This window comes from Cavia porcellus, unplaced genomic scaffold, assembly GCF_034190915.1.
Source record: "Cavia porcellus strain 051 isolate PalLab524CR breed Dunkin Hartley unplaced genomic scaffold, mCavPor4.1 scaffold_42, whole genome shotgun sequence".
Taxonomy (NCBI): domain Eukaryota; kingdom Metazoa; phylum Chordata; class Mammalia; order Rodentia; family Caviidae; genus Cavia; species Cavia porcellus.
Window position 1 is genome coordinate 2662563 of NW_026947525.1, and position 20157 is coordinate 2682719.

Genomic DNA, 20157 nt, shown 5'->3' on the forward strand with positions numbered 1-20157 from the left:
GATCTGCCATTCAGGGTAGCCCCCACTAGTGTGGAGGGTCAAGAGGGGAGTAGATACATATTTCCTGGTCATTGGATCATGGTCAGTGCCTGGAAAAGTGTCTGTGCATGGTGTAGCTCTATGTATATTCACGTACTCATGGTACCAACTGGTTCCTGCCCTGATGTCTAAAAGGGCCTGATGCCTCTGCCAGTCCCCAGAGAATCTGGCTCTGAATAATACCTCCCAAAGCCCATAGAGCAACTGTCCAATCTCCTCTACAATGAAGAGAGAATGTTTACTCAGTGTAGGGGTCAGTGCAGGAGAAACAAACCTTTGCCATGGAGAGAGCACCTCCAAGGAGAATAAACATGGCTACTCAAGCAGGCCTTCCACAGAGCCTTGGCTGGGGTCAGCAATTGCATGGAAACCCCAATTTGTTCCATAGGGACCCTGTAAGATTGGCCTTATGTGCAATTCAGTGTTCTGAGAATTGTACTGCTACTGGCTGCAATTCTCAATTCTCAGTGAACTGAGGCGAGAGATATAAGCACATTTCAAAGACTCAGCTCTAGATGGCTGAGTCACATTGTGCACCTGAGAGAGCAAACTCACCTTCCCACCTGTGGGGTGGAAATGTTGGCCCTTGAGGAACCTGAGAAGGAAGAGCTGTGGATAGGGCAGCTGTGCAGAAAGTCCTGCCCCAGGGGTTCCATCAGGCTGTGCAGCCCTTTTGCCTGTGTCACCCTCACTGTGCAGACCACTGCCAGGTTCTCCACTGACTGATTTCCAGTCTGTGATGAGACATGGGAAGCCTGGAGTTAGTGGCCCAGCCATGCCCCACAGTGAGTGCTGGAAGCTGTAGTGATATTCAAAGGTTAAGGAGCAGTTAGAAATAATAGCATTTTCGATCAGTTGTGAGCAAATAAGTCATTAGCTTCCTATATGAAGAGTATCATCCCATGTGTCCTGTGACAACCACATATTCTGGAGATGAGAAAACAGGCTTGTCCTGGGTGTGGGAGTGGGGACCTGTGTATGATGACACACAGGTTACTTCCCTGTGGTGCTTCTGAAGAAATTGGGTCCAGTTTCCTTAGCCATGAAAGCCTGAGTGGCTGTGTTCACTCTCTCCTGGTACAATGTCATTTAGCCTAGTGGGGCCTCAACCTCTGACCTGAGGGGCTTGGATATTTTCCCTGAAACATGGACAAAGTAGCAAGGGCCTAGGTTTTGGGTGAGTGCATCCCTGCTGATGTGATGATGAGTCAGAGCTGGGGACAGGGTAGAAGCACAGTCACACCAGTGCCAAAGGGATAAATGGGCCCAGGCATTACAGTGAATTAAAACAGCAGAAGTAAATCATGACAGAAGGTGAAGTGACTTAGTGTCCATGTCCCTATTCTGAGGCTCCCACTAATGTGTGGACAGTGACCTGACACCTGGCCGAGTTGGCTGAACAGAGAGGAGGTGATAGTTGAAGAATTAGACCCCAGTTTCCTTTGGGGACATGACCACAGGCCTGCTGTTTACACACCCTTGAGGGAAGTGCTGAAAACGTAATCTTTCCCTGAATATTCCCTGTCCTCTTTGGGCCTCATTACAGAATCCCCTTAGCTCACCCTCTCCCCCTGCTGGCATCTGTTGTTATTGCGAGGCCCCACTGTGGTACAGGTATGTGGATTGCAGCCCTGCAGGGACTAGCTCCAGGCTGATGTATGGGGCACCACTGTTGGTGCAGTGACTAGTAGTGTGCAAGAAACTTCTGAGATCTCAGACAAGCAGAGAATGGGGCCATCAGGACTCCCCTAAAGAGACATGGCAGCTTCTGGAAGCACAGGCTGCACATAGAGCTGCAGAGTCTGCCCTGCACAGTGAGCTGGGAGAGGCCATGCCCTGTCTCATAACCCTGCTCCCCCATGGTAGGGATGATAGGGACACCCAGGCCCACAGAGCAGATAGTCACTAAGGGGTGTTCACCAGCATTTATGATCCAGGAAGCCCTCAAAGCCACCACCAGCCAGGACAGAAAACCAGGAGGTCTCACTTTGTCTGTTTTGGGATTGCCTAAGTGGGAAAGGATTCAGCTTTCTAGTGACAGCACAGAAGCCACCAGCCATGTGATGAACCACGCCCTTTAGTACAGTTTCCCATGGCAGCCTTTCAGACAGCACCTGGGGCTTGCTGGCCTGGTGGGGAAGCCAGGCTGGGTCCTTCTGGAAGCTTATCTCACCCACCTTCCCCTCCCCATCTAGAATTTATTCTCACCCTGTGGTTCCCCAAACCCTAGACCAGCTCAGGCTCACTTATCAGCCCCCAGGTGGCCTTTCTCAGAGCCCTAATGAATCTCCCTCTACCTGGGTTGCCTGGCCTCTGCTTTGCATCTGAGGCCTGAAAAAACCCCATCCCTATTCCTGTTTCCTGCTGGGGACTCATGGCCACCTGAGTGAGCACTTGGGTAATAGAGCTTCTTATGTACACAGGAAGGTTCTTTAGAAATTAAGCAGTGAGTCCCTAGCTTCTGGATTGAAGTTTCTGCATTAGAGCCAGGTCAGAAGGCTGTACCATCTCTCACTGGTAGTACATATTGCACACATTACATTTTGTGTCTGGTTGTACCCCCAAAGCCTCATCTAGTCACAGGAGAATGGTTTTTTCAAAAGTTGCTGAAACTAAGTTTGTGATGGATTCATGGTCTAATGCTGAGATTAAGGGTGTCTGTGGAACACCTGCCCTAGGTTTGGTACCTGCTTACATTGTAAGGGATGGAAGGAGACTTCCTCTCCCCTCCTCATGTGTTGTTTTTACTGTTTTCCACTGCCATGGACTGTTGCCCCCTGCCATGTCCCACCCTGCCTTCAAGCCAGCAGGTAATGGACTGAAACCTCTCCAAACTGTGAACTAAAACACCCTCCCCTTTTTAAATTTGGGTGTCTGTTATTTTGCCTCACCAGCAAGAGAAAAGTAACTAAGACAGCACACAAGAGACTCAGCCTGCTATATATGTTCCCATGCTCTCAGCCTCAGGAATTCTTGCTCACATTGCTGAATTCAGCTGAGTGTAAAACATTTCCTGTATAGACCATGCATCTGATACCCAAAGGAGGAGTGCTGGTCCTTTGTAATTAGAGACCTGCACTTGACCTTGTATCTCACAGGCCACCTATTAAGCCTTGTGCTGTCTGAGACTGGGCCTTTGACTTGTGAAATCATGTGGAACCTGGGCTGATGAAATCCCACACCAAAATATCCATGCTCAGGGCTGCTCAGCTCCAAAAAGTAAGCTTCTGTCAAAGTCAGACTCCTGATGTGTTTGGGGCTAATTATTAGTAGGAAAAGTCCATTCAGAGAGTGAGCTTCATGCTCCATGGGAGCTATGAAGAGCAAAAGAGAACACTATGATGCGGTCTGCAGCCAGGAGCTGGGCAGTGGCTTCTTCCACACCACAAGGCTCTGTCTACACAGGAAAGAAGCTCCCCTCCTCCTGGGGGCACAGAATAGAGTGTTGGGGTCAGTGACCCAGACACTGCGTGTGATACTCTCAATCCTTGCTCTCTATGGCTGCTCAAACCGGTGACCTAGCACTTGGTCATGGCCAAGGCCATGATTGTCTGTGTTGAAGCTTCCTCACAGTCTCAGAATAACAGAGCAGCACTTAATGAAGGTTCCAACAGAGGAGGGGTGAATCTGGGCCCCAAAAGGCAGAGGCATCTATGGAAGCTGTGCTCAGGGGGAACCATACCCTAGGGGACCATATTCTGTCACCAGGAACATGAACCGCATGTCAGGCAGGTTGTGGTGGGTCACAGGCACAAGATACTGTGGGTTCCAGTATGTGGTCAAGGTTTGGGAGGGAGGTAGAGTGTGTGCCCAGGGAGGTTACTCTGCACCCTTTCATTTCCTGCCAGGCTCCCATGGACAGGCAGAGAGACCTGGCAGATGTTGGGGAACCTCCCTTTCTGTTCTGTGAGCCTCAGGCCACAGACAAGGGAGGAAGCTGCATCCCACCCCATGCTCTTCCACAGGGCACTAATTTCATGGACTAGTGGCTAAATGACCTCATGACTGGTAATTATTTGACTGAGAGCAGAATCATCATTGGTTGGCAGCTGCCTGCATCTTCACAAATTCAGGCTGCCAGTTGCCTTCCTTGCACCCGGCCATCAACCTGGTTGGTTCATTGTTCCCAGCCCAAGAGGCAGGATTATGGAAGGCTCGTGTCTCAAAAGAGTCTTGACAATTGTGATAAATGTTCAGTAGTCCATATCTCTGGCCCCTTTGTTTTGCTGACACTGTTTTCTAACTACTAAAGGAACAGCGTTGGGGGTGCACCCTGCAGAGTTCAATGCCAAAAGTATACACTGCCAGAGAATAGCAGAGTGAAGACAGATTCGTGACTATTGGCAATTGAAGAGAGCTCCTGGGGTAACTGTCAAAACTGCCTCCCCAACACAAGGGCAGCTGGATTGTACTGGAGAGACCTATCACACCCATATGGTGAGGACTGGTCCTCACCTCTAGAGGGAGATACTTTCTTGTTCTCCTGGAATAACATTATAGATCATGCTGCATTGTGCACTGTGCATCAAAACTGGTGGATTAGGTGCCTCATCTCTTTGAGCACCCACATTCCACACTTGAGTGCATTTTGTGTCTCCCTCCAGCAAACCTTTCTGAAGCCTGTGTTTTAAAAAATAGTGGAAGCAGGGCATGGTGGTTGCACACCTGCAAGCCCAGCACTCAAGAGGCTGAGTCAGGATTCTTGAAAGTTTGAGACCAACCTAGGTTACACAGTGAGCTCAAGTCTAGCCTGAACTGCAAAGTGAGACCTTGTTTCAAAAAGACAAAACTAAACTAAACAAATGGTGGATTAAAATACTTCTGAGTAGAGATTTGGGTATTATAATGTGTGCATAGCTTTTTTCTGTTTAATCTCTCTCTCTCTCTCTCTCTCTCTCTCTCTCTCTCTCTCTCTCTCTCTTTCTCTCCCTCTCTCTCTCATACACTGGGGATTGAACTCATGGCCTTATGAGTCTTACTTCCTTCCTTGCTCTTTCTAACTCTGTCTCTGTCTCTGTCTCACTCTCTCTCCATTTTTTTGACTTTCCATATTCTTCAGCCTAGGCTTGAACTTCTGATATTCCTGTCTCAGATTCCTACAGTATGGGAATTGTTGCTGTGCACAACTGTGCAAGTTTCATAGGGTGATTGTAACAAAAACTGTTTACTCTAGATGACTTACAAGAGTGTGTGTGTGTGTGTGTGTGTGTGTGTGTGTGTGTGTTGTTTTGGTTGGTTTAAAGTAATTTCTCATTTTTTGCTTTGGTTTTTTCAGTAGCATGGATGAAACTCACAATGTTGCATTTTCTAAGCAGGTGCTGAAGCTGATGAGCGAAGTCCACAGCCTAAAGCAGAGACTTCTGTGGTTCTCATTACCTTGAGGATGTCATCTGAAATAAGTAAACAATTTAAAGGGGTGGTTGCAGTTACTAGTAGTATTTTCCTTAACCCTCACCTTCCCAAAGAATGCATGCTTAACCCTATCCCCTCCTGCATAGCAGCTAAGTGCTTTGGGAATGTCTCCTCCTGGGCCACCAGTAAACTGAGAGGGTTGGAGGTTGTTCTTGACTGAATTGTAACTTGAGGCAACTTCATCCTCTTTGGTCATTGTTACCAAGTGCCTGCAAGGACTGTCATACCTCAGACACAGTGAACAAACCCAAACACCTTGTGCCCTGATCCATGGCATTAATGACTAACTAAAGCCCATATCCCTGGTGAGTACACCTTTTGAGAGGAGACTGAGTTTCATTCTTCTTCCCTGGCATCATTTCCTAAGCCCTGTGATGACATTTGCCTCACTTCCATCCTGCCCCTGTGCCACTCAGGTTACTGAGCATCTCAGCTGTCCTGACCTGGACTGGTACATGGTTCTCAGAGCAGCAGATGTGCCGTTCCCCTGCTTGCTGCTCTGACCACGTTCTGATGGGCATCATTCCCGGGCTAAAAGTCCAGGGCAATACCATCTCTTGGCCCCACTTTCACACATGGCAGCAATATAACTGGGAGCGTGGCCTCCCTTACTCCCTGAGCCTGAGGGGAGTCACTTGAACTGGTATTGTGCACAGCAAGCTGAAGCACAGGATCAGTGCCAGGTAGCATGGAAAAATCCAGGCCCCTCTGTGTGGCACCATGTGGGAGCTGAGCACCATGAGGGAGGGCACAAAACAAGGGCAGGAGCAGGTGCTGTGGAAACCACAGAGGTGGGCAGCCCTTCTCTGATGTGTGGACCCCAGTGCCTGTGAGGGCATCGGAATGGGCCTCTTACATTGAACAAGGGAGTTCCTGGCCTGCTATTTCTGGGTCAGTGTGGCAGTGGACATTGGCTCTGTCTGGCAGTGAATTTGCACAACACAGATTGTGTGACTGCTTGACTTTTTCTACCCAGGCCCTTCCTTGTCCACCCCAGTCTTCTCTGAACCTTTTGGTGGAGCCACAAGAGGAGACACTGCATGTATAGCTGCCCAAAATGTAGCTGGTGAAGTTTGGTGCTATCAGCCAAAAGGTATGATGGGTGACAAAATCAAGTGCCAACCACTGTGCAGCTCAGGGACTTCTCAGCCTTCTTCTTCCAGCTTCCATTCTCTCTTTCCCCAGGTATCCCTCCATCCTTCCTCTTATACACACTTCTCCTCTCAAGAGCACACATCTGGGCTTGTGCTAGCCCTGGCTGGACTGGGAGCTGCTCTGCACTCCCACAGAAGAGAGAATCCGGTACTCACAGGTATGGCTGATTTGTTGTCACCCACAACAAACTAGAACCAAAATGTGTTGTCCTTGATTCACAACATGGGACTGAGGCTACCAGGAATTCTATTCTTGGCTCTAAGCTCTAGAGTTCTCCTCAGGACATGGTGGTCAGAACTCTGGAAGATCAAGATCAATCTGACTGTGGAGCAACCCAGGACCTGACCTAAGGTTTGGGTCCTTGTGTGATGCATGTGTTCCTGGATATGTGGGGAGACAAATGCAGGTGCTCCTGTCTGGCAGAATCCAGATAGATACAGTATCTTTGAAATGGCGCATATGATATGGGCAGAATTGTATCTGCTCAGGGAAAAAATGCTGGGTGCACCAGACCATGAAGCAGGACCCTCAGATATGTGCTACACTTTGGAATAAAGGCAAATAAGTGTGCCCCAGCCCAAATGTGTCTGCATGCAAATTCCTGCCCCCTGGGCTCATGCATTTTGGTCCTGTCCTAAGAGCAATGGAAGGTATTATAAGGTGTGGCAGTGTGGTCAGCCTTCTAATGGCATGGCTGTGTGCCCCTCAGGAGCTGGACTGCACCCAGACAGGAGACAGACAGAACACTCACTTGTGTACAATTTGACTTTGTCTCAGTGACCAGCCTCAGGATATGGCCACCATCAATTCTTATTTTGTTTTGGTCGCCTAGTTGCCAGGCTTCCATTGTGTTCTCACCTGAATCACAACACAATTGATATCTCAAGTCCAGCTGCACAGTGAGGTTGTAGGCCAGTGTGCTGGTGTGAGGCAAGCACCTGTGCCACCAGCAATAGGGCTGCTGTGTTGTGAAAAGCTGTGGAGTGTGGCAAGAACCCTATGTGTTTTGATCCCCACCACATCATTGCTGAGGTCATGATGTACAGAGCAAGATTCCTGCCACTCAGATGTCACTTTTTACTATAACTTTCCTTCCCATGATAAGTTACTCAGAAGTTATGTGCCAGATAAGTATATGTTCAAGGCCCTGCTAAGTTCAAGGCCCGTCTCCACCCAGAGTGTCTGGTAGCAGCTCAGCCTTCAAAGCTGGGTGGGAGAGGCAGGGAGGGAGGTAGAGGAGGACAAGTGGCTTTGTTCTCCAAGACAGCAGCTACAGAGGGGCAGGGGAAACCTTCAGCTGTCACTGTTACATCCACTTCTGAGGCTGTAGCCTATGGTCAGAGAGGAGACAGCAGTTTTTAACACTTTGCTAGAATCAGTGATCTGAACAGAGCTACAAAGGAAAGACATTGGAGCCATACTGAGGGCTCCTCCAGAAGATTTGCCTGCTTTTTGTTTTTGCTTTCTGTTCCATGACTCAGTCATCACCAGATATTGTCGGTGTGGATTCACTTGTCTCCAAAAGAGTGGGTTGCTTCTGGGGATCTGGGGCAGTCAGCACATAGTGAGATCTGCATGTATCTCTGTTAGGTTGTGTATACAGCAAAGTATAAATGTGCATGTTCCTATGATAGAAAGATTGGTTCCAGAAACTCCATTAGTGAGGCCTTAACTTGAAGACAGTTGATGCTTTGTTCTTGAGCATGCATTTGCCCGAAAGACCCCTTGTCTGATGCAATATACACTTCTTTGCAGTGTATATTGATTATACTGATGATAGGCACATGGTTTATTTATTATGCAGAATGCATATTAGATCCTATGTGGTGCATTACAGTACAACCAATCAAGTAGAGACTGTTCTCAAAATTGTTTGCATTGATCACCCAGAATTGAAAAAAAGTGGAAAGGTTTACAAAGAAAATATTTCAGATACAAAAACATACTTTAAGTCAAATATATTAGAGAACACACAAATAAAATAATAGATGAACATAGGAAAACAATGAAAAACAATGGTTGCCCAACATAAGGAAGAAATGGAATACATGAAAGAGATCCAAACAAAAGTTCAACAAGTTCAATGCTATATGAAAGGTATATAAAACCTATCAGAGATTAAAATTACACGCACACACTGAACAAAAGTTAGATTTAGAATTTCAGATCTTGAAGACAAAATTGTAGCTAGTTGTCATGAAAGCAATGCTATCTTAAAAGTATCAAGGGACTATGAGAGATCAATCCAACAGGTACAAAATGCATCAAAGAAGAATTGCATGAGATTGATTGGGGTCAATGAGAAAGCCGGAGACAACACAAATACCATTAAAAAACTTCACAAAATAATGGAATAAAACTTCCCAAGCATGATTAAAGAACTTGCCATACAAATAAGTGAAGCATATAGAACTCCAAACAGACATAACCAAAATAAAACTACACCAAGATATATAATATTCAAGATTCCAGAAATACAGCACAAGAACACAGTATAAAATGCTGTTAAGGAGAAGTCACAGATCACTTATAATTGAAAGCACATCAAATTCTTAGCAGTCTTTGTTGTAGCTTGGCATAACTGACATCATCTTCAGCCCTGCTTTTAACTGGTGGCCTATATTTAACCCAAGAGAATGGAAAATGACTCAGAGTACAAGTACTGTGAGAAAAGCAGAATGAGCTGCATCACCTGGAGAAAAATTACCCTGTTCAAAAAAAGAAACATGATAACAGGTGTAAACTAAAAATTAATGTAAGATTCTAGTTCAATTGTTTCCAATAGGATGTCACTTTGTGGTTCTCTGTTTAAAAGCTTTGTAAGTCTCCAGTTGAGCCACTTGTTTGGACTCTGAAATTGGCAGGTAATCTATATGAGTAGTCCTGAGCTCTATTAATCAAATTCCATATTTATCAAATTGTATGCTTTGATTCCTTTATTTTTATTCATGAACCTACCTCAGTCTTCTCAACACAAATATCCTAGTAAAGAAGAAAGCTGTAGTTGAAACAGAAGAACAACTCTTGAAGTTGGACAGAAGTACAAGTCCTGAAAGGAAAGAACATCAAATCCAGATTGATGTATCCTGCAAAACTTTCAAAATTAATGGACACATAAGATACTTCCATGACAAAGAACAACTGGAGAAATATATGACTACAAAACTGACCATAGAAAAAGTAATGAAAGTCATACTAGAGAGAGGTAAAAATGGCTACCATTCCAAGAAAAACCCAGAAACAACCAGGCAAGACAAGTAATTAAACAGAGGAGAAAAGCAGAGAATCAACAGCAGAACAATATTACAACAAAGACAAACCAATACATATCATTGTTAATGGTCACAGCTCATTAACCAAAAGAAATAGATGGGTGAAATGGATCAAGAAACAATATACAAAAATATGCTGTATACAGAAAAAAAATGTTTAATTCAAAAAGAAATTCAGAGACTGAAAGTCAAAGGACAGAAAACAATCTTCCATACAACAGAGGCTCAGAAAAAAGCATGAGTAGCTATTCTCTTTGCAGACAATATGAACTTCAAACCAAGAAGGACCAAAAAGATAAAGAGCCTCACTGCATACATGTTAATGGAAAGTTTTTAAAAGGATAAGATAACAATCCTAAATATGTGTGCATCTAATACAGGAGAACACAACAATATAAGCAATTGTTAAAAGACCTGAAAATAATTCAACAAAGAATAATACAATTGACCCAAGAGACTTCAATACCCATTATTGCAAATAGATGAACTAGACTAATAATCAGCAAAGAAATATGAAAATAGAACTGAATCTGTGAAAAAATGAACTGAAGAGATATTTACCAAGTATGTGACCCAACATATTCAGAATAAACATTCTTCTCAGCTGTGCAGGGGAGGTTCTGTAAAACATGCCATATAAACTAGTCCACAGAACATGCTGAAGTAAATGCAAAGAAACTGAAGTTACCCCATGCATTTTACCTGACCATAGTGCAATACAGTTGGGAAATAATTGTGAAAGAAGGTACAAAAACTTCATAAATATATGGAAATTAAGTAATACTCTCCCAAACAATCAGTATGTCACAGATGAAATAAAGGAAGAAACCTGAAAGTATCTACAACACAACAAAAATATAGATGCAAATCATGGTTCTCATGGGATTCAATTAAAGCAGTTCAAAGTGGGAAATTTATATTACTCAAATCTCACTTCAGGAAATAGAAAGAGCATAAATAAAAATATACTGTTGTGCCTCACACTTCCAGAAAAAAATGGCATGATAAACCCCAAGCCAATAAAAGGGAGGAAACTATAATTATCAGAGAAGAAAGTAATGCAGTGCAGAATATAAAAACAATAAAAAGTTTTAATGTATCAAAGAGTTCGCTCATTGAAAGAATAAATAAAATTGATAAACTCTTAGCCAACCACATCAAAAGAAGAAAAGGACCACTTAAACCATTCATTGAGAAATGAAAACAGTAAGATAACTACAGATCCTGTGAAAATTAGGACCATCAATATGTACTTCAAAAACTTATGCTTCCCTAGGTTGCATAATATAGAAATGAATCAATTCCTAGATACATATGAATTGCCAAAACTGACTCAAGAAGATATAAAAATTCCAGAAATGCAGTATCTGTTAATGAGACTGAAGATCTAGTTAAATTTTATCAAGTACTGGCCGGGTGGTGCATGCCTATAATCCAGAACTTTTGAGGCTGAGTTAGAAGGATTGTTGTGAGTTTGAAACTAACCAGGGCTACAATGTGAGCTCAAGGCCACTCCAGTGCAAAACAAGACAATCTGCAAAACACATTAAAATGAAGCAAAACAATGACAACAAAAAGGCAATTGACCAACATATAGAAGTCTAGGTCTTCATGGATTTACTGCTGAATTTTACAAAAAATATATATAGAAAATTGAAGGCCCCTACTCTTTAATGAAATTGAAAGAGAAGTGGGTCTCCCTATCTCTTTCCTGGAGGCCAGCATTACACTGATACTAATACCAGAGAAAGACACAACCAGAAAAAGAAAACTATAAGCAAGTTTTCCTAATGAACATAGATGCAAAATTCCTTAAGAAGACCCTAGCAAAGTGAATGCAGCAAATCATCAAGAAGATTTTAAAACCTGATCAACTTGGATTCATCCCAGGAAGTCAGGGATGTTTCAATACATGCAAATCAACAAATTTAAATGTCATATCAACACAGGCAAAAACAAAAGTCACATGGTGATCATCTCAATAAGTGCACAATAATCTTTTGATGAAATCAAGCACTGATTTGTAATAAAATACTGCAATTTGTAACAATAGAGAGTCTTTACCTCAATCTGATAAAACAAGCAAAGACAAAAATATACCCAGCATCATACTAAATGGTGAAAAACTAAAAACTTTCATATGCAATTAAGAACAAGAAAAGGATGATTCCTATCACCACTCCTATTCAATATAGCTCTGGAAACATTAGGCAGAACAATTAGACTTAAAAGACAAATTAGAATAATCATATAACAGAAAGTAGGTAAATTGTCATTATTCACAGATGACATGATATTCTATGTAGAAGATGTCAATTACTCCACCAAAAGAATTCTACACTTAACCGAGTTCAATAATGTAGCTGAAGACAAAGTTGACAATAAAAAATCAAGAGCATTCCTGTACATAATCAACTCACTAAGAGAGAAGTTACAGAAACCACCCCCTTTATAATAGCCTCCAACAAAGTGAAATGCTTGGAATTAACCTAATAAAGAAAGTCAAGGACTTACATATTGCAAATTACATACTTTGTAAAAGAATACTGAAGAGATTATCAGAAAATGGAAAAATATCCCTTGCCCAAACTGTGCAATGTCTTCACTGTGTTAGTGATTTCTTTTGATGCACAAATATTTATTTAATATGATGGGGTCCCAGTGGTTGATTCTTTGAAGTTGATCCTTCAAAATTTGTGTTTTGTTTTTGAAGCCTCATTAGTGTTTCTGTTGTAATATTTAGATCTCCAAGATACTTTGACTTTTGTCTATTTCATGGTGATAGGCATGGACTCAGTTTAAGTCTTCAGTATGGAGAAAGTCATTTTCTTCGGCATTATTGATGATGCTATCTCACTTCCAGTGAACATATTTGGCTCCTTTATCAAAGACAAGGTAGCAGAATGTGTTTGTAGTTGTGTCTCCGTTTTCTAGACTTTTTGATAGATTATCCGGTCTGTTTTTCTGCCAGTATTCTGTTAATTTTGTGACAGCAGATTTCTAATATTATAGCAAGTGAAGAATTGTGATGCCTCCTGACTTGCCTTTGTTGCCTAGGAATGTCTTTGGTATTCTAGATCTTTTCTGTTTCCAATTAAATTTTAGAGAAGTTTTCTCTATATTTGTGAGCTATACTAATAGTATTTGGATGAGTATTGCATTAAATCTGTATAAGAGTTTGCAATATGATTTTTTTTGAGTTTTCTATATCCTTAAAGGTAGTCTTACTGGTTTTTGTACTCACCTGATGTATCCTAAAAGGTATGATCCTAAGAGTTTCAAACTATTCAGTTTTTCTTCTCAAGGATATCAGCAATAATAGATAAATTTTTCCTATTTGTTTGAGACAGGGTTTCTCTATGCAGTTCAGGCTGACTGTGGACTCACATCTTAGTCCAGTAAATTCACACTGATAATCCTACCTCAGCATTCCAAGTCCTGGGATTACAGGTGTGCACCTAACACCTGAAAGAATTCCTGGTGTTATTTGAAGGATGAGGAAACAGTCATGAGATACACCTGCACTCATTAATTGTCATTTCCTTAAAGGAAAAGTGTCCAAATTAACACATAATACCATTGGAGTGTAGGGAATCAGAAGACACATTTCTATCTCTTATGGGCTGGGGATAACAGACTACACTACTGCAAAAATGGGAGATGTCACAGCTAGGAATATGTGTCAAATTTGAGCACCAATATTATGAACTCAGAGAGTATTTATGGAAGATGGGGAAAAAGACCAATGGAAAATAATGAAAGACTTGGTGATGTTAGCCTTTCATGATGCTAGATCAATCTTTATTATAATGCTAAATGTCACAAATATTGAAATAGTCAAATATTATGTGTGTTTTAACCTAGAAAATATTAAGGCTTGGCACTGTGTCCTAGCTATGTTGTAGCTTGGCATAAATCATGCAATCTTGAGCCCTACATTTAACTAGTGTCTTGTATTTGACCCAGGACAATGGAAAATGACTCAGTGTATAAGCCCAATGAGAAAAGCAAAATGAGCTGTACCCAAAGAAAAAAATTTAACCTGCTCAACAAAAAAAACAGGACACAGGTATCAGCCAAAAATTAACACAATATTCTAGATACATTGTTTCCAATAGGGTGTTCTTTTTGATCCTCTCTTTTAAACACTCTTAACTTTCCAGTCCAGGATCACTTGTTTAGATTTTGAAATGGGGGAAGTTAGTCTGTATAAAAGTGGTTCTGAGTGCAGCTATTTAAATTGCAAATTTATCCTTTGGCTGTTGGATTCCTATATTGTTGTTCACAAACTGACCTCAAGCTCCAGAAAGGTTTACTGACACAAGCAAGCACCTGGATTAAATACAGTGTCACCTTAATGAAAGAATAATAGTGAAAAGGAGGGAAGAAAAAGACAAACACCATGTGTTATGATACCCACCACTTTACCTGGCATTAAAGAGGCTGAAACAAGAGAATGGCCATGTATTTAAGGACAGACTACCGGACATAGCGAGTGCAAGGTCAGCCAGAACTACAAAGCGGGACTATGTCTTTAAAAACAAAATCAAAAATGAAAAATATAAAAAAAATGAGGAAGAGAGAAAGACTATCAAAAGAAAACAAAAATAATAGAGCCAAATGAAAGTTGACTTAACTAAAATAGGAATTATGGAATGATGCTGCAGAGGAAAGCTGGTCATGAAGTGGCACCTAGGAGGCAGTGAAAAATCCAGTTATGAATGGGACCTATTGTGCTACATCACAATAGTGACCTCCTTCCTCCAATACATCTGTAGTTTACTAGACAGGAGGTCCAAAAGCTCATACAAATGTCAAACTCAGAGCAAACAAGCAGCTTGAAATCAAGGCTTTGGATCATGGCCTTTAGCAGATGTTTCATATTCAAATTGAAATAGGAGAAATATAATCCTACACTGTTTGATGGCAAATGCAGCAAATTGGTTGACTCACAGCATTGAAGAATGAAGTCACAAATCAAAAGAAGTTCAAAAAGTTTTCTTGGAAAAAAAGACAGAATAGCCCTGCCTTTGCAGGAGGGGTCTTCAGTGTTTAGCCCACAGATCTATTGTCAGGGGTCATTTATACAGCGAAGTCAGAATGTAAGTACAGTGTGGGTCTCAAACTACAATCTACCTGTAAGTGTATAGCTGCTTAACTAATATTATTCAGAAGGGCAGCAAGTCACCCAGAAAAGGTATGCAGAAAGAGCCAAGGCATTTTGTGGGAACAATAGTCCAGTTGTTCTGGTCAATGACTGTGGTAATAAATGCCTATCTGGGCTTCCTGGGGAAGGTGGTGGTAACTGTAGTACATTTCAAGCTATTGTTTTTCTCTTTAAGAGGCATGTAGACATGGTCACTGCATCTTCACCTTCAGGTCTGGCTTTCTTCAGCTGTGCCTCTAGCAGGGATTGTTGTATTTAGTTTTTTACATTGACTCCTTTGAGGTTCCATTTCCTGTCTGACTGTATATCAATTTCTGTCTACCTTGGCCTCCTGTAGTAAAATCACAACAGTATTTGAATGGATAAAGTGATATTTATATATTTAATAAAATATTATTTAATAGGGCCCTGGGTTTTACCTCAGCAGACAGAAGTACCTGCATGGCAAGTGCCAGGTTGTGAGTTTGATCCCCAGTACCTAAAAAAAAGTGATTTAAACTGCAAGGAAAGCAAATAATTTCATTTGTGAAGATGTAGATGAATAAAATTTCAATTAAATCTGTAAATGGCAAATTAAAGAGTGGTAATAGTCATATTTAGAATCTAAGGTTGTTCAGGCTGGGGATTGAGCTCAGTGTACAAGTACCATCCAGGCAAACACAAGGTCATAAGTTCAATCCCTGGAACCAAAAAAAAATTTTTCTACAATTCTCAACCATGTAGTGCTATGAGCATAATTATTGAAATTGACAGATATTCATTCAATGGCTCAATTTTTCTTTTGTGGTCTACAAAATATCTACAGATAACATGGTAAATACAGTGAATGTTACACTGTCCTCTATACTATGGGTATTTGCTGAGTGTTGTTTTTAGTTTTTATTTTTCCATATACTTGAAAGCTGAAAATGTTTGGTGATGCAAGGTAGAGAAACAGTGATAATTATTTTTTCAATTTAATCATATATTTCAATGTATCCATTAAGTACATTTTATTTGCTAAAATTTTGCTAAGAAAAGTTGATAAATGTTTCTTAAATTTATAGGCAGATGAGTTAGTTAGAAATAAAGGCATTCAGTCACTATATAGGGGAATGGAAATCCTGACCTACTATGTTGGGCATGAGTTTAGGTTTTCTAAAATTGAAGAATGAATAATTTTTTTTATTTTTTTTTATTTAAGGAGAAAAGAAAAGAAAGAAAAAAAACAGTGAAGGGGTACAAGTTATACAGATTTACAGAAGAAAAAAATGCGCAGTAGGAAATCACTAGTTAATGGATTACATATTGCCATCTTAGAAATAATTGTTCAAGTCACAAAATTAAAGCCTGTAGAGTGGACATTCTAACAATGATACTGCAAACAGTTCCGTTCAATGATCCAATAAAACTCTGCAATATCATTTTCTATCTTATACATTTAAATATACATGCAGTTATATAGTTTAGAGCACTTTCTTTTCCTCTCTTTTGTACAGTGACTATTACACATTTTGGGTTTCATTGTTCCCACGGTTCTTATTGCTTTTTTGAAAGAGAGTAAAACAAAATGTGACATAACAGAACAGAATCGGTCAAGTCAAAAGGGTGGATATAATAGATAATATAAAAACATAATACAAGGTGATCAACAATGGTTACCATAATGCCTCCCGCTATTTCTAATAGAATTCCCTATATCATTAGTTGTAATACAATTGAACAAAACCGTAAAGAATAAAACCGACAAAACCAAAACATTGGAGACATTGTAGGTCTTGAAAAGTAGATAAAAGTCAACGAGAATGGGTGTTATAATAAATCTCATTATCTTCTCAGCTGATGCCTAAACTTTCGAACCTGATACTATCCAGCAAAACAGAATAGAGGAACCTCAGTCAAAAACAAGATGGTGAGAGTAGGGCTTCAAATCGAGATAATAGAAAGTCAAAGTGGGTTACTATATTATATCCTGCTATATTTTTCCCTATAATTAAATGGATAAAAATAAAAAAGTAAATAATGGAGTGGAAATTGAGAAAAAAGAGGGCATAACAGCGAAACAGGGCAGATCAAAACATAACCATTTAAGCAGAATAGTATTTCACCACCAGATATTTCCGACCCAAAAATAGTTACCATATTGACTCCCTCCCTGAAGTCCTTAAGTACAACTTCATATACTGTAGCATTAAGTATATCAAAACAATGTAAAACCATTTAGGAGAATGACAGCATTATAGAGTATTTAGAATCGACTAACAGAAAATGAACAATGGTCTCTGTATAATCTCCTTGTCTTTAAAAGGTTTTTGCTTATACTATCGTACATAACAAAATCCAATAAGATACAACCTGTTTAGACCATTGGAGACAGAAGAACAAAAGCTAGATGAGACTTCAAAACAAGATGGTACTAAATCAGCATTACCTATTAAGATGTCATTTTCTCCAAAATATCTGTTCCTATCATCCAATCTTCTCTGTCTCATTTCTGTTGAGCTCTTTTTCTGTCAGTAGCTGTCAGTTTGTCTTCTTCATTTTGTTCTCTGCTCCATTCGTTGTGGCCTCCCCGCCACTATTTCTGGGTTCTTTGTATTTTTCTTTTTTTAGAATATCCTGCAATACTTTCTGTAGGGTTGAATTGGTGGTTGCAAATTCCCCCAGTTCCTCTTTATCCTGGAAGCACCTCGTTTTTCCATCAATTTCCAGGGACAGCTGTGCAGGATATCTCAATCTTGGCTGGAGATTATTATCTTTCAAAGCTTGAATTATTTCCCCCCATGCTCTTCGTGATTTGATGATTTGTGAAGAGAAATCTGCTGTGATTCTGATGGGTGTTCCCTTGTAAGTGATCTGTTTCTTGTCTCTAACAGCTTTTAATATTCTGTTCTTGTATTGAATTTCTGGAATTTTTATTATTATATGCCTGGGTGTTTCTCTGTTAGGGTTGTAGGTAGCTGGGGTCCTGTATGCCTCATACATCTGAGTATCTTTACCTTTTGCTAAATTAGGAAAATTCTCCTGGATTATTTCTGTGAGTAGCTTTTGTAGTTCACTTGTTTGTGTCCCTACTTCTTCTTTTATGTTCTTAATCCTTAAGTTATGGCTCCTCTTATCATCTTCTTGTCTTTGTATTATTGCTGTTTGTTTCTTTGTTATTTTTAAGAAATTTTTCATTTCTTTCTCCCATATTTCAAGTCTGCCCTCCAGTTCAGATAGTCTGTCCTTAGTTTCTTTCAAGCTGTTATGCCAGTCTTGGATAGACTTCTTAATTTCTTGATAGTCCCTTTGAACCTGCTTCACATACTCAATGCTTTCTCTGTTTTCTCCATCAAGCAATTCTCCCCTCTTTTTCTGTTCTTCCATTCCACCATCTGTTTTTTCCTGGGTGGTGCTTAGCATTTCTCTAACTATTCTGCATACTTCTAGCTTCAGGCCGTTGATAACTTCATTCCTGAATTGGTCTATGAGGCTCTCTATATGGCGCTTAATGTATATTGGTGCGGTGTCCACTATTGCCTGATTCTCAGGATTGGGGGCCAAGGAGCCTTTTTTGTTGCTTTCCTTCCCCATATTTTCTGTTCCTTACAAAATGCAAGCTTACATAGGAGGCCCGGCTTCCCTGCCTGTCAGCCACAGCCTGATCAAATTGCGCGGGCTAGTTGTCGCAGGAGTCGCGGAGGAGGCAGCCTACGCGGGAGTCAGTCGCTCCTCCGGGCCACCATCAGGCTCTGGGATCTGGGTTAGGCCAGCCTAGGGAGTCCGCCAGCAGCGTCACTCAGGCCAGGGACTTTTCACCAATCCCGTCCGAGAGGGGAATGTGTGGTTGGAGTTGCCACCGCGCCCTGCTCTTACAGGACTGACTGAGCCCAGAAAGTCCGCCGCTGGAGTCAAACTGTGGTAGGGGGTCAGTTTCTCGCTCACCTCACCATCAGTCACTTTTCTTGTACGCCTCCTTGTCCGTCCTGTTTTCGACTCCGTTCGCAGACTCCTGTTCCCAGAGCTTGGCGCGTCTCTCCTTGCCGAGCCGCTGTGGAGGCAGCCACCCGCCGGGCGGCGGGAAATCCAAACCGTGGCTTCCAATGGCGCGGGGTTGAGCCTCTACCCTGAGTCTTTTCTGTTCCTATTTTAGCGCCAGGACTGTATCCTAAGTTGGTTTCTCTCAGCCCAGTTCATTCCTGAGTGAGCAGAGCATATCTCTACTGATTCGTGTCTCCTTAGTCCGCATCATTCCTGGCCTCTGAGCCGAGCCTTTCAGAGAGCCTTCGGTAGTTGCTGTTGTCTGTCCGCCATGTTCTCCCAGAGTCTGAAGAATGAATAATTAAGAACAATGGAGGTAAGAGCAGAACATATTTTTGCAAGAAAGAAATTGAGAGGATTTTGCTCTAGATGGGATATTTCAGCACTGGGAGGTGGGACCAGGGGTCTCTTTCCTCTCTTCTGTGCAACTTACCTGTGGCATGAAAAGACTCCCAATCAGCTACTTGCACATCAGCAATGCCCCCTTTAAGCACCACCCCAATGGAAAATTATATGTATGCCCCCAAATGGCATTTTTACTTTGTATTCTCTCTTTTACCACACCAAAAATCCTATCATTTTGTTCCCTGACCACTAAGGCAGATTGAGTGTCTCCTGGGAATCCCTCCCATTTTGAGTCCCGCTTCCTTAAAACCACCTCTTTCTTCCTCCAGACAGTTTACTTGCCACTGCTAATCTGCATACAACCGCAGCCTTACTCACTGAACATGGGTGAGACACCATCTGGGTTTTTTTTGTTGTTGTTGTTTGTTTCTGTTCCTTAGCAAGCTTGTGACATAAAATCCATCCTGCCATCCCTGAACAGGGTTACTAGTTTCCATACTCCTTTGGCCACAGGGCTGGAGGTAACACTCTGATTTTTGTGTGCTGGGACCCTGCCCTGCTCTCTTTGATTATCTGCAAAGAAGAATGGGTGTTGGGACTTTGCCTGTCATACTTTCAAAATAGATTATGATCTTTTATGTTGTGTGTGACTGAGCACAGCTTCCACGTTCCTTGGCGGTGCTACAGCTCTTAGTTCCTGAGGTGAAATTGTTCTCTCAGCTCCCTTATAATTCAGTCATGGGGACCGCTTTATGTCTTCCAGAA